We start from the raw sequence: 24,867 nt of genomic DNA on the forward strand, positions 1-24,867 counted from the left end.
TTTTTCAATTAAGAAGCTATATACATACTATAGGGCAAAACAGTACTATTATCGATGGATAGTGTTTTGAAAAGAGAGTTGCTCTTTCAAAGAGAAAATATTAAGTTGATCCTGAATTAAGCTGTATTAAGATGATCCTGGAAGTAAAAATGGAGGCGTGAGGGCGTTTCTAGATATGTTATGCACTTGCTAAATACCGCGGGGTTGGACAAATTAGATGTGAGAGATCTGGGGGCTTGTGTTAAGTTAGCATTTTAGGTGGTTTGGCCTTTTATAGGTGTATATCTAGGTTATTCTACAGTGACCAGGATCATCTGGGGTTAAATATATTACTGTACAAGGTTGTCAGCTCCTATTAAGAACAGATCCTTGCCCACCAGGTGTGGGATGAGATAATATGAGAGATTTTCCAAACAGAAAGTATGGTTTTAATACAAATTGTTAATAGGTGATCCAACATGTGTAAATCCTATGCAATGAGATAAGGAAAGACAAAGGACTCAAAGTCTGATGGGGATTAGGCTGATCTTGGCATGGAAGACCTTTTTTCCTTAAAGAATGTTGGATAGTCTTACATCCAGATATACTTACAGTTGAAGAGCATATGTTCTAAGTCACCTAGAGATTCTGAGCAGTGCCAGTATTTGTTCAAGTTTAAGATCTTAAATAATCTCTCTGGGTCGAGAAACAATGGTATCTCATCCAAAATGTACATTCATAAAGCAGGTGCGAGGAGCCCAAGATGCTTACACAACTAGTTTCAGATAGAGGGCGGGAGGTTACTTTTATGGAAGAGCACAAATGCTCCAATTTCTTTTGAAACTGTATGCTGTTAAGGGTAATACTTTGCTCTATGGGTTTATATATTCTGGAAGCCATACAACTTTTTTCTTTTCTTTTTTTAAACACAACCCAGGAATTTTATGTCTGGTTTGTATGGCTTTCCCAACTTCTTTATGGCTACTTTAGGACTCAATGGCTGGAAGTTTAAATTGTTTATTGATTTGTGGGTTAAACCATAATGCAGCTACTTCAGACCCTCTCAATTTGGTTAAATTCTTTGTATCCAGGGTTCTGATGGCTGATATTATATATTTCTGTATGTTGTAGGACATTCTTTAGTGTTAAAGTGTTTATAAGGGAAAGAAGTTTAACTAAGTCTGCTTTTATTGCCAACCAAGGAGGACAGTAAGTGTTAGAACACTGTTTGGTAGTTGAGGATGTTTAGTAGGCCAAGGCCTCCTTTCAGTTTGCTTGTTTTTGAGATAAAGTTTATATTGTGATCTGCAGACATTTATAGGAAGTTGGAGTGGAAACATACCGATAACAAGGATAATTTGGAGTGAGATCATCATCATCTTCATGCTTTTATCATGCTCCACCAAGTTATGTCTTTAGGTGACAACGAGTCCGTTATGTTTTTGATTTTGGTATATAAATTGCTCTCAAAGTGTGATCTTCGTTCTTAAAGGCTACCTTTAAAGTCTATTCAAAGACATTTCAGTCGATTAGACTGCCATTTAAGGTTTGTTTGCATGACTATGAAAAGCAGGCCATTTCTGGATTGAATGAGCAGCCTGAAACCTCTGCATAACAGCTGATTGCTTCTAATATCTCAGGAATGACTAATTCCGCATCCTCAGAAAAAAAATGTAGGCATCATCTATGAAGGCTTCAAGCTTTTGTTCATCTGAGAGAAATGGGATACATTTAAAATCAAATATTGAGTGGATGATAATAAGTAGAGGCCCTATAGTTAAGAGGAACAGTAATAGCAATAGAGGGCATCCTTGTCTCGTGCCTGGTCATAAATAGAATGTCTTTGATATAAGGATATTGACTTTACCACAGGTTCATGGCTGAGAGTATAGAAATACTACCATGCGATCAAAGCGTTGACCAAGTTGGAATATGCTTAGCACTGAACTTATCAAAGACCTTCTCTGCTACCAGCGCAATGGCCATGTTGGGTGAAGACACAGATTTAGCCTGTTACATGGCCTAACAGTCGTATGCTGTCCACGGCTATTGTCCCCTTTACAGAACCAGTTTGTGGTAGGTCTATTAGGGCTGGAAGGATCTTCTCTAGTCTTAGAGTCAATACTTTCACATATACTTTATGTTTAAGGAGTGATATCGGTCTGTAGTTCTTTAGTTCCAGGTGATCTTTAACTTCCTTGTGTATCACTACAATGATAGCTTCAGCAGCAGTGCCCTCAGTCTTATCTATCTTCCCACAATATTTAAATAGTTCTTCAAAGTGGGTTAATAGTGTGTCTTGATGGACTGTGTCCTTCTCCATTTTCACCTCCACCTATACCTCTTTCATACCACTCTCCTTTTCTTCCTCTTCCTACTTTCTCTAATATTAATGCACTACTCAGGCAATACAATGTTGACATGACAATACTTTCTACTATTTTTACCAACAGTGTTATTTGCATTGTTACAAATATTTTTTCTCTCTTGTCCTCCTGAACAGCAAACTTGGTTTGTTCTCACTAAGATGTATTGCTTTTGTTGTTGTAAACGGCCAAGTTAAAATAGGCGGTTAAAAAAGACATTATACCAAATATTAGAAAAACATAGATGATGCTAGATAGCTATGACTCTTTGAGCAAGAGTACTTCATAACAGGATGTAGTGTATGCCACTATATTTATACTTGGGGACGATGCAGGGCTTTCTTGTTTTTATTATTACATTCTTTTGAACCAGTAGACGTGAGAGCCATGGTGACAAATAGGGGCAAGTAGATTCATTTTGTAAATATGGGACATAAGGTTTCTCTTTTTTAAAGACAACACCTTAGTGTCACTCCCAGACCCAAAGACCTCCAATTCTAAACTGTATGAGGTATTACATGAATATAGCACAAAATCCAGTTTCCATAATAATGCTGTAGAATCAAAGTTGATGATTATTAACTTGACCAATGTGAAGGTTGAGAGCCTAAGGAAATTGGGACATGCTGTACATAGCAATTTGACAGCCACATAGGTCAAATCAGAGTCTTTGTGACCTCTAAATGGCATTTTAAAATGAACAAAACCCACATTGCAATTCGGTAACACATTACAGAAAATACATTTGGGTTTGCGAATAAAAACCGAATCAGTACCTGGATGGAGCGTGGAGGGTGTCCATTACAGATACTGTATCCTTAATTGTGTTTTAATGTTTTACAATTGAAATCCAGTTGCAAAACCTTAATATTTTACCACCAAGTCAAAGGAGTTGGCAACCATTCGCAAATGAGAAGGGCTCCTCCCCTTCTCTTTGTGCATGTGGACAAATCATTTTAGGAGCAGACAGAGGTCCCTGGGACCACTGCCTAATCCAAAAAACAAAATGGTAGCAGAAAATGTGAAACCTACTTCATGGAAATGATTGAGGTAAGTCAAATTGCAACCCACTACAGTTTTGTATTTTGTGACCCAAACTATTAATTCATAAGATGGCTCTCCAAAATACCAATGCATTTAAAAAAAGTCAGTGTATATTGCGACCACTTTTACTGAATACATTTTGGTACATTCCAAATATGAAATCCCCAATCACAACCCATTATTATTCGCAATTTATGATTTATTTTGAATATCAGAATATTAGTCACTTGGTCCTATTCAGGGTCAATGCAAATTTAATCAAAAGCCTCGGACCCAAATAACTCAACTCATTAACAATTATCTGATGCCAATATTAAAGTACTTGAGGTCTATTAAAAGGGGTTTACTCAGATTTCAGTACTTCCATATTTCAGGAGTAGCAGGATCGTAAATAAAAAGCAGAATATTGTACCATGCTTACTGTGTGTGTTCCAGAACCTTTCTTTTAGATACATTAAGACATTATATTCTTCTAAAAGTGTAAAAAGCAATTTGGAATCAATAAAAAGGATCGGAGTTTGTATCATCAGCTACGTCGCTGCTTAATGACATGCTGAAATAAAAACAGCTGCCACATGGTAGAAAATTTCTTTTGAAACCACACAGCTTTATTGATTGATTGCTGCACCCTTGAGGGACAGTCCCGATAATAGATGGAAAATTGGACGAATGTACTAGACAGAGAAAACGGTGGAGTAGGGAAAGTTTTGGGAAGAAAATTACAAAACAGCACAGCACTTAAGCATGGGGAATCAGTCTTTAAAGCGATGACTTGCGAGTTAAAATTATTGTGTTACTCTCTAAGTGGAGGATATTGTTTATCTATATCACTATTTGGGTGTTATCATCTCTCTCAAATAGGTGCCTTTCTGCTCAACGTTTTACTTTATTTTTACTCAAGTGCCCTTTATTAAAAATACAGTTATTTGGTAGCAGTCAGCGTGGAATTAATAGTTTTTAATTCAGATATATGCGACCTACGACCTATGACCTATGACCCTGCTCGCAGGCAGGTCGCTCCCCACGCTGCTGCACGGCTCTGCCTGCATTGTTTTTGCCTAATCTTGTATTTTTCCCCTGTGCCTGTACTTGCTTTCTTGCCCAGACTTGTTTTTATTCCTCTGTGCCTGTATTTGTTTTCTTGCCTAAACTTGTTTTTCCTTCCTGTGCCCAGTTCTCTCACGGCCCCCACCCATTTTTCCCGCCGCTGCGTCCCTGCGGCCCCGCCCACCTGCAATCCCATTCGCCGCCCCGCTCCCGCCTCCCAGCTGCTCCTCCCTCCCACATCCCCTCATATGGAAGCCACTACGCAGCCGCGCCGCTGGCGCACCTACGGCAAGCCCATCTGTGCCCGTCCGTGCATGGACCTCGCCCAGCGCCAGGACCCCTGGACACCACGAACGCCACGACGCCCGACACCGCTACGATGCCAGAACCCTCCACGCATTAACACCGGACGATCACACACCTGCTTCCTGGCCGCCCCGAAGCGCACCCACGGAGCTTTCACCTGCCGGAACTGCAGCTTCACAAGCATCCGCCCCAACATGCTGCCGACCAGGAAAGAACCCAACCACCTTAGATGCATCCTTCTCAACACCCGCTCCGCCCGAAAACATGCCGTTGAACTCTGGGACCTACTCGACTCAACCTCCCCAGACGTCACCTTCCTGACGGAGACCTGGCTGAACCCCGCCTCGGCACCCGACATAGCCATAGCCGTCCCGGAAGGCTACAAGATCACCCGCAAGGACCGCACCAACAGAGCAGGAGGAGGAATCGCCATCGTCCACAGGAACACTCTCAGAGTCTCGACCGACGACACCCTAAGCACCTCCGAACACCTGCACTTCCAGATCCACACCGACCCCAACACCACCCTCAGAGGAACCCTCATCTACAGACCGCCCGGACCCTGACCACAGTTCACTCCATCGCCGACTTCGTCAGCCCACACGCCCTCGCCTCCACGGACTACATCCTCCTCGGGGACCTGAACTTCCACCTCGAGAACAATGACGACACCAACTCCACCACCCTGATCGACAACCTAGCCAACCTCGGACTCAGACAACTTGCCACAACACCCACCCAGTCCGCCGGTCACACGCTTGACCCCATCTTCTCCGCAAGCCCCCACGTCTCCTTCAACCATACCACCGAACTCCACTGGACCGACCACCGCTGCATCCACTTCACCTTCAAGAAACCCACCACGCACCATCGCACCCAACAGATGCCTCACTGCTGCTGAAGCAAAGTCACCGAAGACCAGCTAACCACCACCCTCACCCAGAGCCCAACCGCCGACCATACCGACCCCAACACCACCGCCCGCAACCTCAGACAGTGAATCAACGACAGCGCCAACACCCTCGCCCGATCAAGAAACCCTCCAACAATCATACCAACAAGAAAGCCAGCTGGTTCACGGAAGACCTCCGGGCCTCCAAGCAAACCTGCCAAAAGCTGGAGAAGATCTGGCTCCGTGAACGAACATCGGACAGCCACGCCGCCCACAAGAATGCCACCCGCAGACACCATCACCTCATCAGATTCGCCAAAAGGGCCTCCTTCAAAGACCGCCTAGACAACAACGCGCACAACAGCAAAGAGCTCTTCAACATCATGAAGGAACTCTCCAACCCCAGCTCCAAAATCAACGACGTCCCACCCTCGCAAGACCTGTGCGACTCGCTGTCCACCTTCTTCCACCGCAAGATCACAGACATCCACGACAGCTTCAACGCCACGACCGCCCCGACAACCATTGAGACCTCCACCCCCACAACCACAATCCGCACCAACCGCCTGCTCTACTGTACCAACATCAACGACGATGACACCATCAAGATCATGAACACCATCCACTCCAGATCTCCGTCAGATCCATGCCCACACCACATCTTCAACAAAGCCAGCACATCCATTGCACCCCATCTCCGGAAAGTCATCAACACCTCCTTCGAGACAGCAACCTTCCCGGAGAGCTGGAAGCACGCCGAGATCAACGCCTTACTCAAGAAACCCAAGGCGGACCCCAAGGACCTCAAGAACTTCCGGCCCATCTCCCTGCTCCCATTCCCGGCAAAGGTCATCGAGAAGACAGTCAACGAACAACTGACCCGCTACCTCGAGTAGAACAACATCCTGGACCCTTCCCAGTCCAGGTTCCGCAGCAACCACAGCACCGAGACTGCCCTCACCGCCGCCACCGATGACATCAAGTCCCTGCTGGATAACGGAGAAACGGCCGCCCTCATCCTCCTGGACCTGTCAGCCGCCTTCGACACGGTCTGTCATCACACACTACGAACATGCCTCCACAACGCTGGGATCCAAGAGAAGGCCCTGGACTGGACCACCTCTTTCCTCTCCGGCACAACACAGAGCGTCCGCCTTCCCCCCTTCCGCTCCGAAGCCACCGAGATCATCTGCGGCATACCCCAGGGCTCATCCCTCAGCCCAACTCTGTTTAACATCTACATGGCACCGCTCGCTCACGTCGCCCATCGGCACGACCTCAACATCCTCTCCTACGCCGATGACACCCAGCTGATACTCTCCCTCACCAAGGACCCCCCACACTGCCATAACCAACCTTCATGAAGGAATGAAGGCCGTTGCTGAATGGATGAGGAACAGCCGACTGAAGCTGAACTCGGACAAGATGGAGGTCCTCATCCTCGTATCCAACCCTTCGGCCTGGGACGACTCCTGGTGGCCGACCGCACTGGGAACCGCTCCAACACCCAGCGACCACGCACGCAACCTAGGGGTCATCCTCGACTCCACCCTCTCCATGACTAAACAGGTCCACGCCGTGTCCTCCTCCTGCTTCAACACCCTCCGTATGCTCCGTAGGATCTACAAGTGGATCCCCACTGAAACGAGAAGAACAGTCACTCAGGCCCTTGTCAGCAGCAGGTTGGACTATGGAAACGCCCTCTACGCAGGAGCCTCGGCCAAACGCCTGAGACGGCTCTAACGCATCCAGAACGCCTCTGCACGCCTCATCCTCGACATCCCTCGCCGCAGCCACATCACACCCCACCTGAGAGACCTGCACTGGCTCCCGGTCAACAAGAGGATAACCTTCAAGCTTCTCACCCACGCACACAAGGAACTCCACAACACCGGACCAACGTACCTCAACAGACGACTCTGCTTCTACTCCCCCACCCGCCAGCTCCGCTCCGCCAACCTCACCCTCGCTACAGTCCCCCGCTTCCAAAGAGCGACCTCAGGGGGCAGATCGTTCTCCCACCTCGGCGCCAAGACCTGGAACACCCTCCCCATACACCTACGGCAGACCAAAGACCTGCTGACCTTCAGAAAACTCCTCAAGACCTGGCTTTTCGAGCAGTAGCAGCATTCCCCATCCCAGCGCCTTGAGACCCTCACGGGTGAGTAGTGCGCTTTACAAATGATATGATTGATTGATTGATTGATTGATGCAGCATGCTGGTGGGTCGTTGTGTTTTTTGATAATAAGATACTTTTTGGCGGAATTAAACGCCGAAATATATATTTTTAAATAGTATGTTTATACCAAAGAAAGATTATGGCAATGAATACTGATATTTTATAAAACTTAGTCAGTATTCGAATCGTTTGCCACTTCAATATGGCGCCCGTATACTTTTCGCGGTCCTGGAAGTCAGTTTTCAATGTTTAGGAAGGTTGCTAAAGAGACGCAAGGTATGGCAGTTATTCAGCACGCCACTACTGCTCCGGATCACACACGCCGTGAGCCTTCGGTCCAAGATACAGGTAGGAATTTAATTATTACGATTATAATAAAGAGGTGAATGCCTGGTTTTGGATATACGTAATGTTATGCCAGGCTTTTAGGTAGCATTGCGATATCCAATGGTTTTTCTCAGGGAAGTTTTAAATAGTTACGCGACACCCTGCTGTACATGACTATAATAAGGAAGTAAATGCGGCGCAGTTAAAGTAAAATGTTAAACAAATGATAAGATTTACAAAGCCATTCTGCTGATTTTAAAAAATATCTTTGACATACGGAAGATTATGCCGGTATATTGCTAGTATTGCGACCCGCAGTGGGTTTATCGAGACAGTTTATTTTAAATAAGGATACGAATGTAATAAAGAGGTGAATGCCTGACTCGGGTATGATGTTGTTTTGAATATAGTCATTTTATTCCAAGCCTTTAGTTAGCATTGCGATAGGCAATGGTTTTCGCGGGGAAATTTTAAAAGTATATGACTACAATAAGGAAGTTAATGCAGCTAAAGTAATACAATAAACAAATGATAAGACTTATTAACAAAGTCATTTTGCGGATTTAAAAATATCTTTGAAAAAATGACACTTGTCCTGATGGTTGGAATTATATTTATAACAGGGATTGACAGCCTGGATAATTGATATAGGATGTGGCTGCTCGGCCAATGTGCTAGAAATTGAGTTTTGGATTATATGGATCAATGGGAATTGAAGTGAATTACTTTGGGTAAGAAGATGGAAATAAACAATGACCTAGAGACATCTATAATTCCAGTATATTATATTTACTGGTACTGATGGTAGTGCTTTTGATTTTGTACACATCTAGTTTCTCTGATAATGGTGAATACCAGTGAGAAGGTGATGAGAAATTAGTTCCTCTAGGCGAGTAGGTTGGTTATATATACGGAACCTAAGAACCCTTTTGTAGATTCACGCTGCACTGCATGAAATTGGCTCAGTATTTGTGAGCCTTTAGTGGCATGAGATTTGTGCTATTGTGGTTCTTAAAGGCACGCATTGGTGATTGGCTTACAATACTGCACATAAATTGGGGGCTTTTTCTTTTTTCCTTTTTCTCTGTTTCTGTTCCATTTTCACTCCTCTTACTCGGTGGAGGTTAGGCTTAGCTCCCAACTGAGAGAGTTTTTAGATGGTAATTGATTGTATAAACTTATGTATTGCAGCCCTGATGAAGACTTTTGGACAATTTTCCATTGACGAAACACGCGTGTTGGCTGTATTGATTACATTATCTGGAAGGCTGTATTGATTGCATTATCTGGAAGCGGAAGAAATGCTTAACAAGTCTTCGTGGAAAATCACAGAAATAAGAAATTAATTAAAAAAAAACACTGACATATCGAAGAGATATACAATATGCTAAGGGAATCTTAACTAAATGTATTGATGCAATTGCTAGCAATTGCGATTTGACAGTCGGAGGTAGTGGCTGTTTAGATTTCCTTTTGATGCAAATTATATAATTATAGAACTAGAGGTACTTAATCCGTCAGAACTTGCACAGTATAGACCTCACTGCCCATTTGTAGAAATCAAATCCACTGACTAATTCCTAGGTCTACACACACATCAATTCATTCACAAATACAGTCATTCATACATACAGTCATCCATCAATACAGCATTATCATATCCAGTCACATATGTATACAGACACTCAGACACCGCCTCTCATTCATAGACTTATTTACACACCTAGTCAGTAATGGAAATAATTAATCACACTTTTATTTACTCACCTGTACAGTTATACACATACTATCTCATGTATTTAAACATATACCAACACATACTTACACTCTAATACAATAAGTAATACAAGCACACACTGATATATACAGGCACGCTCACCATCACTCACTCTCAAATAGTCATTTATACAGTCCAACACTCATATATACTGCCTTTCACATAGGCAGTTACTCACCAATGCACCACTGAGGTATCCATTCATTCACTCACTAACACTCATACACACACTCACCCAGCCATACTGCTCTTTACAGATACAGTCTTGAACACATATACCCAGTGAATTATCCACTCACACATCTATGCACAGAGTCACACCCCTCACCCACCTACACAGACACTCAGGCACCCATACAGATACTCAGACAAGCAATCAATAGCCCATATAGATCTTCATTTAGATGCTAACCAAACCATGCAACCACTTACACACCTTCTGACAACCTAAACTGTGTGAATGTCTGTATCAATAATAATAATAATAATAATGAGTCTTGTAAAACGCGAACAGCTACCTCACATGGAGGTGTCCCGGCGCTATGAGAACATACTAGCCATATGTCAGGTGGCAGATCTTAGCATAGTGTAGTAAATAATCAATCGCTAACACATGCATTAAGCAAGACACAATTAATCACTCACTTATACAGTCAGTCACACAACTACTTAATCATCCATCCGGACTCTTATACACCCATTAATTCGTCAATACACTTTGGCTTATATATATATATAAAACATATTTACATTTTATAGAAACACACATTCACTGGATGATGTCAACAGTGATGTAATTTGAGATGTCATCAGTGATGTCACTGACCATGTCGTGAATGATGTAATATGTGACGTCATCTGCAGTGCATTGCAGGGGCCGAGTTATAGTTAGCCCAGCTAACTATAACAGCGGAATTTCTATCGTTATGTATGAGTGAAATGTCCAACTAAATGTAACGTCCCTGAAACCTATGTTTTTTTCTGTGAATTTCTAAGGTTTTTCAAATGCTAATTCCTAACTTTAACGTCTGTAAAACCTATGTTTGTTTCAGTGAATTTCAAAGGTTTTTTAAGTGCTAATTTCTAATTATAATGTTCATTAAACATATCTTATTTCCCTGTGTTTTTTAAGTATCATCCCATTCTCAACCTGGTGAAAACTGCAAATCTCACCACTCTTCCATCGATACCTTCCGCCTACAAAATCGCCACAAACGAGAGACACAACTAACGCTAATGATATGCAAAGTAGGTGTTCCTGTGCAAAAAAAACACGAAAACACCACTTCCCAATATTTTAAACAACCAGCCAAATCTGTAATGCGATCCAAAAAGCAGACGATAAGCCGACTTACCAGTAACAAATTAACATCAACCTTTGACTGGTGTAAGGTGGTCAACTATCTACTGCGTGAATTGAACCCAACTCACAGCCACATCTAAAGACCAACACATGATAGAGCTACTGATCATGCAGCTCCGATACCCAACAAGGCCACAACACCCAGCGACACCACCACCAGAACATCCCCACCTGGACCATCCCCCCGCTACTACCACTGAGGAAGCGCAAAACAGGGCAATGGACCTTCCCAAAATACCATGGCCACTCAGCCGAACAATAGCTGAATGTTGGGAGATGTGGCAACCAACTATATATGAAGAAAGCAAGTCGCCCATCAATAATAATGCACACAATGCCAAGTGTAACGCTGTTGTGCTGCACAGACCTCACTATGCAAACCACAAACCTCTCCATGTGGAGATATACTATTGATACTTGTAGTGTAGTGCACAGTGGACGCAACCATGTTAGCTCAGGCAGTGGGGAAGATCTTGGTCATGTAGCTGTGTTGTCCCCCCCAAGATGCAGAAACGGAGTAGTCTGATCCAGCGTACGCCACTCGAGCGTAGGAGTATGAATAAATAGGCCAGGCCCTAGGCGTGGTTCACTTCTGGGAAGACCAACGAGTCTGCCAAAGTGGTGGCCCTCACCCTTGCACGTGGCTGCAGCCGTGAACGCGGGCCTCCTCCACACAGGCCCCCAGCGAACCCAGTGGCACAGCACCGCAGACTTATGTCTGTACTGACTACTGCCTTCGATCTACTCTGCGGACAGAAGGGTTCACAATTTTAATTCAGCCTTGATTTATTAATTGCACAGAGAATTGTACTCTATGTCCTCGGATTTTATCAAGAAGTGACAAAAAGCATTCCTCGATGTCTATGCTAACTACGGCCTTCGATCTACACTGCAGGCAGCAGAGCTCACAATTCAGATGCAGTGGCGATTGCAGATGGCGCAGTCCAGTTCGCAAGACACGTTGCTCCCAGTGCCGGGACCACGCATCATCGCAGAATGCGCACATGTTGTGTGCTTCAAGTGCTACTAACTCACTGCACCATAAGTCATCTCCACGTGGCCTTATCAAGGCAAGACATTTCTCCCAGTGCGGCCCGCCGGGACCACGGATCATCGCAGGGTGCGCACAAGCTGAGTGCTCTAGGTGCTACTAACTGTGCAGCTCAACTCAACGCCACGTAGCCGTGCGCCTATCCTGAGCACTGCCTGCACCCTACACTGGGGTTACAGGGTTCACAATTCAAGATTAGTAGCGACGCAACTTGTGTAAGAGACTAGAATGGGTTAAGAAGACCAAAATGCTCCCAATGTGTGCAGCACAAGTCAACATCACCTGCCTGTGAGCCTTTGGTGTCCGCTGCCTCTGGTCTACACGTGGTTCCAACTAACCCTGTTCAACGCAAGCCGATCCCACATGTGTAACTGGTTCCTGAGTCCGGATTGGCAGCGACCCCAACTTCTTTGCAGCAACCATAGTACCAGACTCCCTTCAATCAGTGAGGGATATTTGTTTGTTTCAACTTTATTTCGGTTTTCTAGCCATAAAGGCAAAAAAAATAAAACATTTTACAAGCAAGTATCCATTATGTCTTTTCCAGCTAAATATCCACATGATCAGGCTATGATAAGATAGAAAGGGACAAGTATATAATTTATCCATGATTACAATTATCGCACTAAAACCAACAATCTCATTGCATAAATAAGATAAAAACTATGATTCAAAAGCCAGAATATAAAACATTGAAATGCATTACTTAAAAATATACAATATACAGATGTACAATAGAGGAGACTGGAATCAGATTAATTGCACTAAAGCTTAAGGCCGAGCTTCTTCCTAATCAGGTATACATTAAATAAGAACCTACATATGCAGAATACTACCAGTTGTGAGGTGTTGGATTTAATTATACGTTCAGCTTCTTTGTAGGACCTTACGCCCATATTTTTGCATAAGGGTCTGATCCATCGAGCCCTTGGGGACTTATAGGCCGGGCAAAAGAAAAGTAAATGTGCATCATCCTCTTTCGCCTTTTGTGAACAGAGCATACAAAGATCAGTCTCCTTGTTGCGCCCCCACCTACAAGTATTCGCATCTGCAGAACCCCGTATCTAAATTGCAGATATAAAGATTTTGCTAATGGTGGCTCTATCTCGTTCATAAAAGGTTCAAAATAAGCACTATACTTTACAGTTAGAAACTTCTGGGTCAAGGTACCAGTTGATGAGCTATACAATCTTTCGCTATTGATGTAAGACCAGAAGGTTAACTTTAGAAGCTTTTTGCAAGAAGGTGTCATGCTCAGAGGATCTTCCCAGAAATGGGATAGCCCTAACCTAATGCACCAAAGTGAAATATGTTTTAACCATTCAATGTTTTTGTACTCATCAATCTGCATGACTTCTATTAAACTGCTTCTATAGTTACACAACTCCGGGGTAGTCCATATCCTTACCCAATAAAGTAGAGGCCTTAAGGTAGCTTGGTAATCTGTACGTTTAATATCAATGTCCAGAAACAATGGAACTAGGGGAGTTCTGATCGGGATTTTAAGTAACCTACGTATAAAATTATTTTCATCCCGTTCAAAATTCCTCTTACAGGAAGGCCCCCAAACCTCTGCACCATAAAGTGCCGCTGATTGGGCCTTGGCCTTAAACACCTCCAAGGCTGGTGTAATAGCCTTGGAAAGTCTCCCACCATGTATTTTTAAGATAGGCATCGAGTTTTGTTTAAAAGATAGTCTACTTTTTTCCAGATGCCCCTTCCACGATAGATTACTGTCCAACGTAATACCTAAATAATTAAAACTCCCCACGTATTCTAGTTTTTGATTGTTTAAGGCCAAATTCTTCTTGAATGATTTTTGCGGGTTCATAGCCATATATTTAGTTTTGGATGAGTTGATTTCGAGACCCTTTTCCACACAATAGCTATGAAATTAGTTCACCAGATTTTGGAGTGCCTTCGGAGGCTGAGAAATGAGGATTGTATCATCGGCAAATAATAATGCCGTGATCGCTTCATTTGCCAATTTCGGGGAGTCATGGTTACAACCCCCCCAGGTATGTAGGTATATCATTAACATACAGCGAGAAGAGCGTAGGCGCCAACACGCAGCCTTGGCGCACGCCCCGTCTCACGGGTATGGCCTTTGTGACTTCCCCACCCTTCCCCCATCTCACTTTGGCATAATTCCCTGCATGAACTCTGATCAATTCTACAAGAAGTTCGCCTGGGACCCCCATATTTCTTAGTGTGTCCCACAAGAGGGTACGAGGGACGAGGTCGAAGGCGGCCCTCAGATCCATAAAAGCAACGTACAGACTGCCCTTCCTTATATTAATGTATTTCCAACAAATGCATGTGAACCTAACTACTTGGTCCACAGTGCTAATTTTTGTTCGGAACCCGGCCTGGTATTTAGACAATATCTGAGTCTCCTCCATCCATCCGAAAAGTCTGTTTAAAATATATCTGGCAAAAACTTTCTGTAAAAGATCAATTAAACTAATTGGTCGGTAATTGGCTGGGTCATAACGATCCCCTTTTTTAAAAATGGTTACAATTTCTGCCCCTTTCCAAGTCTCAGGAATAGGAGTTCCTGCCACTATGGAATTGCATAAGAAGTTTATATAAGGTCCCCAGACTTCCATATCATGTTTTAGTAGATCACCAGGGATCTTATCAGGTCCTGGGGCTTTACCTGCTTTAATGGACTGGAGTGCCTGAGTGGTCTCCTCTAAACTAAAATGTAGAGAAACTGTGCTAGAGGCTAAATCAACCTCTTGTTCTTCTATATACGAACCCTCTTCATTTTGGGAGTATAGTTTAGAGAAGTGGTCACACCATGTTTTTTCATCTAGGTACAGGTCCTTGGATGATCTGCCTGTCTTATTCCCCTTTGATATTAAGCTCCAGAAGGTGCCCTGGTCTCTCATTTTGGCTGCAGTTAAGAGATCCTCCCAGATAGCCTCATCCCACTCTTTTTTTTTCTGGTTAACCCCTTCAGTGCTAATGACAAGGGTAACTCGTCATGGAGTTTCCATTGATTTCAATGGAAAGTCAATGGGAAGAGGGGGATGTACCTTAGCAGCCAAGTGGTTAAGGATCTTATTATACGTGTATCTGCTGTCTCTTATACCCTGTGGGCTCTTGGCTTTAACGGCCTGAATCTGGTGAGACTTAGCTAAACGACATTCTTTATTATACCAGGGGTTACCTAGTTCTGAGTGACTGCTAATTGAATTATTTTCCTTATAAATTTTACTCAGGAGAGGTGTTAAAGCATCTATCAGCTGATAGTGCATATCTAGGAGGCCTTGGGCACCTAGGGAGAGGTTCTGACTGGATGCAACGGTGTCTGCAAAGGTATTATAAATATTTACCATCGTTGCTTCATTGGCCTAAATATAAGGCCATTTCAGGGCGCGCCTATTGTTTGTTATCTGGAGGTCGCCATCATTACTGTTTAACACAACATCTGCAGCTGTTTTAGATAAGAAGGGCTGGGAGTCTAAACATAGTTGAAGCGGTAAGTGATCACTCTCTGTCCTGAAGTCTACTTTAAAATCAGTAATTAAGTGCCATAGACTTAGGGAAACCAATATGAAATCTAAATGAGACTTGCAGTTACCTTTACAGAATGTTGGTACTGATGGGCTGTCTGACTGAAAGCGGCCATTACATGCCCTTAGATCGTGTGCCACAGTTAGCTGTAAGATCTGTATTGCTGCCACCGTGCTTTTGACTACCCCAGTACTATCAAGGGCGGGGATGTTATTTGCCCTATCCTGTTCCTCAAATAGATTATCAAGGCCCAGTACTGGCTCAAATCTACAGTTGAAATCCCCAACTATAATCACTTGTGTATTGAGTCCTAGTGTATCAAGATAAGAGTCCAATTCTTCAATCACCTTTGATTCCTTGTTTAGAGGATTTGGCCTATTGTATACATTTATTAGATATACAGTTTCTTTATTTTTTGTCGCTATCTTTATACCTAAAAGATCCTTGGACGGGATAGTGAGAGGGGTAACTTCAATTTCCAGAGTGATTCTTACCGAGATCACTAAGCCCCCAGACGCTCTTCCTCTTTCTGAGGGGATAGCTTCGCAGAAAAAGGTTTTATAACCAAGCCTATGTGTGATATCTAGGGCCCAGGTCTCCTGCAGGAGAATTACATCGTAATCGTCAGTGTAAGTACACCAAACAATATCCCGGAGATTCCTGGATAGGCCTGCTATATTCCAAGACATTAGTTTTACAACCGGGATTCCATGGGGAGTTATTGGTGGTGGATCCACATGGCAAGCTTGAGCAACTATGCCCTCTGCTGTGGTAAGTATGTCACCGGTTCCTCCTTTTTGGATTTTACTAGTGCTATTTATTTCTAACTCAGTGCTGCTGGTACGGGATAGAAATAGTGAACCATCACCAGTGTCCGATGCATTCCGTCCTAGTTTAATTGGCACTTGTTTAGTAATGCAAGACTCAGTTACCCTGCCCAGCTTGAACTCTATATTGTAATCTTCCTGAGGAGTTGCAATTGGGCTATATTTAGGTAGTCAATCTACCTCCTCTAAATCAATGAAGCCGTCAAATCTATTCTCCAGGGGGACAATAAGGCACTGCTGTCTTCGATTCCCATCATACCTTGCCTTGTAGAAGTAACTCAAGGGGAATACACTAATAAGCGTATTTTCACCCTGAGGTTCTTCCTTACACTGCAAGATCCTCCTAACTTGTTGTGGACGCCTGAAGTTGATGACCACACAGTCTCCTCTTATGTCTTTGGGTGAATGTCCCATCCACCCTACTCTGCGGACCATCAAAATGTCCTGGGTCTCACCCGGCTGGAACCGCTTAAATTTTACCAACCAGTGAGCTACCTTATTACGCAAATTTTGCCAAGACTCTTGTTGATCCCTTTTTAAAGAGGGTACCCCTGTTAGGACTGTTACATATGGCGAAGATGCCGGGGGTAATTGTAGAACATCAGTATTCGGCATCAAATCAGTTCCTTTTGGGCTATACACTTTAGTCGTACCTTTAGTTTTACTTGGGTTTTCCAGACCTGTCAGTCTATCTGCCCTCCCATTATTATCACATGCGGTCTTATTTATGTGGTCCCTTCTACCATCATTCGGGCGAACGACCTTTTGAAGAGGATTAGAATCTGTCACCGAGCCCTCTACTTCCCTTCCTTTTGGGTTGTTTTGAGATGGGGGATTACTCTCTTTCAGGCTAATAATTCGTTCTGCGTTCCCTTGTTTCTCACACAGATGTTCTATTCTCGCGGTGAACTGCATTAAACTGGATGTCAGATCTTTCTCGAGTCCCTCCACTTTCTCCTTTAACATTACTTCAAGGGAATCCTTCAGTGTTGCTTCTAATTTCCCAAGCCGTCTCTCCAACCCTGTGTCCCAAATAGTGCTTCCAATGTCTGTTTGCATGCTAATGGTCTTTGTTAAGACCATTTGTCTACCCCTCACATGGTTATTTCCGGTTTTTGGTCTAGCTCCCCCGACTTCCTTACTAGATCTATTGTTCTTTGATGTCGGGATTACCGGATTTTTCTTCTGTACCTGATCTTGCACCTTATGTGCTGCAGCTAGTCTATGTGAGCGAAGTCTCGCTCCCAGTGTAGGGCTAGATTTGGGTCTATCGTCATCAGAGGAAGAAACGACAGAAATCATTGGGGTAATAGACAAACGAGGTGTGTTTGGTGAGGCCTCTATTGGGCTGGGAGGAGGTGTGCGAGCTGTGGCCAGAGAAAGTGATGGTGAAATATTGGGCTGACCACTAGAAATGGGTTCATTTGTGTCTATGACAGATATTACCACATCGTGTCCATTACCAAGTCCTCGATCATTGCCTTGCTTGTTAATAAGGGCTACAGGATAGAGATTTATAGCAGGGGATTTGGCATCGCTAATTTTACCCAGAGAAGACCTCTTCTGCGTCTCAGCTATGCCTAGTGATAGTTTCCTCTCGGTCAGGGCTATCTCTCGTTGCAAGACTGATTGAGCTCTAATCAGGAAAGCGTCCATTGTGCCCACAACTCCCTCCCCCGCTTTTTGTGCGTTCTTACGATTTACAGCCATAGGATGCAACAGCAGTACAATATAATATGTAGTCCACAACAGGCCAAATGTCCAATGTCTTACTTTACAGGGAGGTTGCCCAGCCCAGCCTCTCCAGGCCTCGGACGGCCGCAGACGGTCCCGCCCATGTCCCGGGCTTCTCCCGCGACGCGTTCTCCCGCACGATTTTTAAAGATCCCAGTGAGGGCGGGGCTAGTGGCGAGCACCTCCGGCGAGACCGCGCTGCCCCCTGGATCTTGTGGTAGGGCAGCAGTCAGTCCGCAGATGTCCCGGAGCTCCTCGAGCACACCAGCTCACCCGCAATACAGCAGAGGGGTCCCAGACGATGATAAGGCAGACCGGAAGGTGCGCAGGTTTGGAGTCAGTCCCGGATCTGTTTTTAGTAATAGCGTCCCGCGACGCGTTCTCCCGCACAAATTTTTTTTATTTTATTGATCAAGTAAAGCATATATGCAGTCCTCCACAGTCAGGAGAGCCCTGCCAAAACATCAAAGCATGTATGAGCACGGTGCAAACCCAATCAGAAACAACCCCACCCAACCCCCCCCCACCACCCACGACCACCCAACGACCCCTCTACCCACCCCTTATCCCTCCCTAACCCAGCGCACGTAATTACAGCCAGCCTCCAGTAACTGTTTGTATCAAGCAAGGAAACTAGCGTCTCCTCAGGCCTGGAGCCCATCTACCAAATCCACATCATCGTCAGGTTCCGCTCAAAGATCCAAAGTCAAACCCCTATATTCCGCCCACCTCTTCCATATCTTGTAATGTTTTCGGGGGCACCCTCTTGCCTCGAACACCGGGCGCTCTAACCCCATACAATAATCCATCCCAGCTTTCCAAACGCTCAGCGGGGGGGCTCGATCACTCTTCCATGCTTGCGCCAAGTCCCGCTTGGACACGACAAGGCCCAGCAGTAACAGGTGACGCTTGTAGGTGTTTCCCCCAACGCCCTCCAGCACATGGAGAAGGGCCAGACGATGGGTCCGGGGAAGATCCCATCCCAGTACCTCCGATAGGCAACGCCATATACCCCGCCAGAACCGGGTCAGACCAGCACAAGACCACACAGTATGCAGCAGAGTACCCATCTCAGCTCCACAGCGCAAACACTCTGGGGACCCAATCAAGCCCGCTTTCCACAGTCGCTCTCGCGTATAGTAGGCCCTATGTAGATATTTAAATTGCACTAGTCTTAGGCGCACCGCGATTGCAGTCCCTCACGGGGACTCCAAGGCCTCTCTCCAATCGTCTTTATCCAATGGGCCAATTTCCCTTTCCCAGGCTTCCTTCAAGTGAAGTAGGGAGGAGGAACAATGACTGACTAGGGTTTGATAAATACGGGACACCTTCTTGTCTCCAAGGTCTCCCATGAAAACCTTCGCCTCCGGAGGGCTAAACTCCGGCAGCGACTCCAGACCCACCAAGCTGGGTCCAAGCGTGTGGCGGAACTGTAGATATTTAAAAAATTGAGTGTTGGGCATATGGAACTCGTCTTTAAGCTCCTGGAACGATTTGAGGGCCACGCCGGATACGACATCTCCCAGCGAAGAGATCCCTATAGAATCCCATCCGCCGAACCCTGGCAGCGATGCTAATGCGGGGAGTCGCTCGTTATTCCACAATGGAGTCTCCGCTGTCAGTCTGCCCCACTAACCCATGCGACGCAGCGCCTGTCGCCATATCGTAAACACCACCTGCGTGGCTCGGGGCAACCGCCTCCGCAATCTGGCCGAGTACAAGATCATATGCAATGTGTGAACACCCATCAGCGAGCGCTCCAAGGCGTATGCTGGGTCTCACCTATCTCCGTACCACCATTTATTCAGCACCAACAAGTGGGAGGCTTGGTAGTATGACAGCACGTCCGATGTCGCAAGCCCACCACAGTATGTGGACAGGAAACATGTACGCAGCGCCACCCTGGCGGCACCCCAGCCCACAAGTAGCGTCCCAGCACCGAATTAACCTGCCGGAACCACTGGGGTGCAACCGGGTGCGGGTGGTTCTGCAGCTGATACAAAAGGCGTGGGAGCGCAACCATTTTAAAAATCGCAGACCTACCGAATATAGTAAGGGGCATCCGGGACCACTTTCTAATGTCCGACTGAATTCTGTCCCAGACTGGTACCACGTTGCGCTGCCAAGAGATCGTCGCAGACTCGGACAGGAACACACCGAGGTACAACAAGCCTCCGACCGCCACCGGTAAGGGCGACGCCCAGGAACCCGCAGACGCCCCATCTCCCAGCACCCACAAGGTGGACTTACGCGGGTTAAGGTACAGTCCCGAAACCTCGCCGAATATGCGCATAATTTCCAAGACCCGAGGGCCCGACCTATCCAGGTCTGTAAGGAAGAAGAGGACGTCGTCCGCATAAAGTGCGATCCTGTCGGTGAGTCCCCCATTCCACTTGAAGCCCCGTAGCTGCGCGTCAATTCGCACCCAAGAGGCCAGGGGTTCCATTGCTAACGCAAATAAGTACGGAGACAGCGGGCAGCCCTGGCGGGTCCCACGACCAATTGGAAACCTCCCGGAAACCGCGCACGATTTTTAAAGATCCCAGTAAGGGCGGGGCTGGTGGCGAGCACCTCCGGCGAGACCGCGCTGCCCTCTGGATCTTGTGGTAGGGCAGCAGTCGGTCCGCAGATGTCCCGGAGCTCCTCGAGCACACCAGCTCACCCGCAATACAGCAGAGGGGTCCCAGACGATGATAAGGCAGACAGGAAGGTGCGCAGGTTTGGAGTCAGTCCCGGCTCTGTTTTTAGTAATAGCGTCCCGCGACGCGTTCTCCCGCACGATTTTTAAAGATCCCAGTGAGGGCGGGGCTAGTGGCGAGCACCTCCGGCAAGACCGCGCTGCCCCCTGGATCTTGTGGTAGGGCAGCAGTCGGTCCGCAGATGTCCCGGAGCTCCTCGAGCACACCAGCTCACCCGCAATACAGCAGAGGGGTCCCAGACGATGATAAGGCAGACAGGAAGGTGCGCAGGTTTGGAGTCAGTCCCGGCTCTGTTTTTAGTAATAGCGTCCCGCGACGCGTTCTCCCGCACAATTTTTAAAGATCCGAGTGAGGGCGGGGCTAGTGGCGAGCACCTCCGGCGAGACCGCGCTGCCCCCTGGATCTTGTGGCAGGGCAGCAGTCGGTCCGCAGATGTCCCGGAGCTCCTCGAGCACACCAGCTCACCCGCAATACAGCAGAGGGATCCCAGACGATGATAAGGCAGACAGGAAGGTGCGCAGGTTTGGAGTCAGTCCTGGCTCTGTTTTTAGCAATAGCGAAATTTGCATATGGAAGGCCAGCGACACGTGGTGCCACTGAACCTGAACTACGCAGGCCGGTGGGGCCACCAACGTATGCACGTGACTGTGGGCCCTTGCTCACCGCTATCTCTGTCCCACACTGTGGAACACCGGCGACACATGGTGCCACTAACCGTCGTTATCACAAGCCGATCCCACATAGCTGTGTCCTGAATCCTAAATGGCAGTGACCTCAAGTCCATGGAAGCGACCACAGCACCAGACTCCCTTCGATCAGTGAGGCATATTTCCATATGCAACGGGGGCGATACTTGGTGCCACTAACTTTGTTCAACAGAAGCCGATCCCACATGTGTAACTGTGTCCTGAGTCCTTAATTGCAGTGACCCCAACTTCGTGGCAGTGACCACAGAACCTCACTCCCTTCGATCAGTGAGGCATATTTCGATATCCGAGGCCGGCGGCACGTAGTCCCACTAACCCTCTTTAACACAAGCCGATCTAACATGTGTAACTGGGTCCTGTGGCCTGAATTGCAACGACCCCAACTTCGTGGCAGCAACCACAGCACCTCACTCCCTTCGATTAGTGAGGAGTATTTACAGAATAAAGTCTGCTGACAAGTGGTGCTACTAAACCTGCACTACGCAGGCCGGTGGGGCCACCAACGTATGCACATGGATGTGGGCCCTTCCTCATCGCTACCTCTGGCCTACACTACGGTCAGCAGAGCTCACAATTAAGATAGAGTCCTGATTCCACATGACGCAGTCCAGTAGGCAACACACATTACTCCCAGTGAGTCCGTCCACATCAAGCACCATCACAGGCGCATACAGTCTCAATGCTTCTGGTGCCACTAACCCTATTTAACACAAACCAATCCCACATGTGTAACTGTGTCATGAGTCCTGAATGGCAATGACCCCAACTTTGTGGCAGCAACCCCAACTTCAGCACCAGACTCCCTTTAGTCTTATTTGTTGTTCTTTTCTTTAAATACATTTTTTATATGTAAATCTATACATGACTAAGATTTTTCTTTATCCAACCGCACAGGGACACTCCCGGGCCCAAAAAGGTTGTTGGGGGTATGTTGGTAATGTGGGGAGAGGGAGCGTCAAAGGGGTATCACTCACAGAAATAACTCCGATATCTATTCACAAATGCCTCAGACAGATGCCAGCTGACGGACTGAATCATAAAATGGTTTTTCAATACTTATATAGTGTGAGTTATCAACAGTTCGGACCCAGGCTCGTAGAGGGACAGCTGCGGCCCATCAGCTAGACTCCCAGATATAGTACTACAAGCCGTCCGCGTGGTTGTGTCTATCCCTGCCCTGTTCTGTCGTACTCATGTGGCCATCAGGAGCCTACCACCACGTGGCATGGAGTATCGGATGTGGTCTCCGCCATTCATGACTCAGCAACACATCTGAGATCGGCGGGGTTTTGACGGGCATGTGCAGTTCGCCCATTGCTTTTTTTTCTCTCTCTCTCACTCTCTCTCTCTCTCACTCCCACTCTCACTCTCTCTCTCTCACTCTCTCTCTCTCTCTCTCTCTCTCTCTCTCTCTCACTCTCTCTCTCTCACTCTCTCTCTCACTCTCTCTCTCACTCTCTCACTCTCTCATTCTCTCTCTCACTCTCTCTCTCACTCTCTCTCTCACTCTCTCTCTCACTCTCTCTCTCACTCTCTTTTTCTCTCTGGCTTGTTTTTCCTTCTCTGTTTCTCTCTCTCAGTCCTTTGATATGCGCATTACACACGTCTTTATTTTGTGCTTTATTTTTCAGGCTCTGTTTTTTTCTATTATGTTTATTAAATTTTGTTTATTAGTTTATTTTTTAAATATCATAATTGGAAAAAAATAATTTTTTATGGTTTATAAAAAATAAAGTTTGACAATGATTAACCTTTTCCGTTGTTCTCTTAACTGCCGTCTGACTCTTGTTCTTATTACTGTTATTTGCTGGTATCCACCTTAAGTTAAATTTTGGACCACTTATCGCGGGAATACCGGTGATCTCTGCAGTTTGCACCAACTTCTGAATAATGTGTTACATTTATCTCAACTTTAGTTGCATTAAAGTCCTGATAATGAAATGCATAGTAGTCGTGCCCGTGCAAAAAGACACGAGGTGCACCTTTGCGATTCATTCTAAATATTAAAATCCTGTATTGAATTGCACTGAGATAGTGCCTGCACTTACAGTGTACACAAAAATCAATGAAGAAATCTCATTGTATTTATAGTGATTAGGAATAGTACGTCAGGTGCTGGATCTTGACGGGATACACTGCCCAGTTAGTATATTGTTCTGCACATGAAAAAATGACACCACAACTGCAATGCAAAATTAATTCCGGCGATAACCCACGTTACCACCAGGAATTTTACACCTGCTTTCTGATGGTGTTAAACAGGACGACTACCTGCAGCATGAAAGGAAACACAGCCAAGAGCCACACCAGAACAACCACAGGTGTCATAGTCAATCAGCACTGTACAGGGATACCCATGAGGGCCACAACACTCATCGCAACAACCCCAGGACACCAAAGCCCCCAAACCTGCATCTGAGCAAGTGTGTCTGTGTGGTCATTGTGTTAACATGATAGGCACGGGCCCTGCAACATCACAGTGTGCTCTCTTCAGCAGGCGTTACCATGTCACCTCAGCATTGGCAGTGATCCTGGACATGTAGCTACGCATGCATCCTCCTGCAAGCACAACAGACGTGTGCTGGTCCGGCGTACACAGGTCAGAGCAGGGGTGTGCCTATCTGGCAAGGGAAACGGGGTGTCTTGGATATGTCCGTGTGCAGGAAGTGCGGTAAGTGTGTCTCTGTGTTCTGGTGTGGCCTGCCACAAGGGCCGCAGCAGACGATGTTGTAAAGTGGCATAAACCGCCACCAAACGGCACTCTCATTGTGTAGTTGAAATGCCGCAGGACATGGCGGAATAGGCATTACAATGCTGTGCCGTACGAGTGCACGGGATACAACAGCGCACGGTACAAAAGTGTGGGGGCTCGTGGGATGGAGGAGCAGCTGTTTGGCAAAGTAATACACAGTGAACCCGCTCATGTGCCACGAGCTGGGCATCACATCCATGATGACCATGGTCGCAGATATCCCACAACACCCACAACCGGCCTTTGTACACATCCTGTATGAATTCAGCGTGGTTTTCACTTTTATGCTCGTTC

At 46.0% G+C, this 24,867-nt stretch overlaps 1 protein-coding gene across 2 annotated transcripts in view; it reads right to left on the reverse strand.

Moving 5' to 3' along the window:
* The window catches only part of LMBRD2 (LMBR1 domain containing 2), a 636,504-nt gene that overhangs the window by 492,740 nt on the left and 118,897 nt on the right, over window positions 1-24,867 (reverse strand). The gene's annotated exons all lie outside the window — the stretch shown is intronic.

This window comes from Lissotriton helveticus, chromosome 2_1 (genome assembly GCF_964261635.1).
Source record: "Lissotriton helveticus chromosome 2_1, aLisHel1.1, whole genome shotgun sequence".
Taxonomy (NCBI): domain Eukaryota; kingdom Metazoa; phylum Chordata; class Amphibia; order Caudata; family Salamandridae; genus Lissotriton; species Lissotriton helveticus.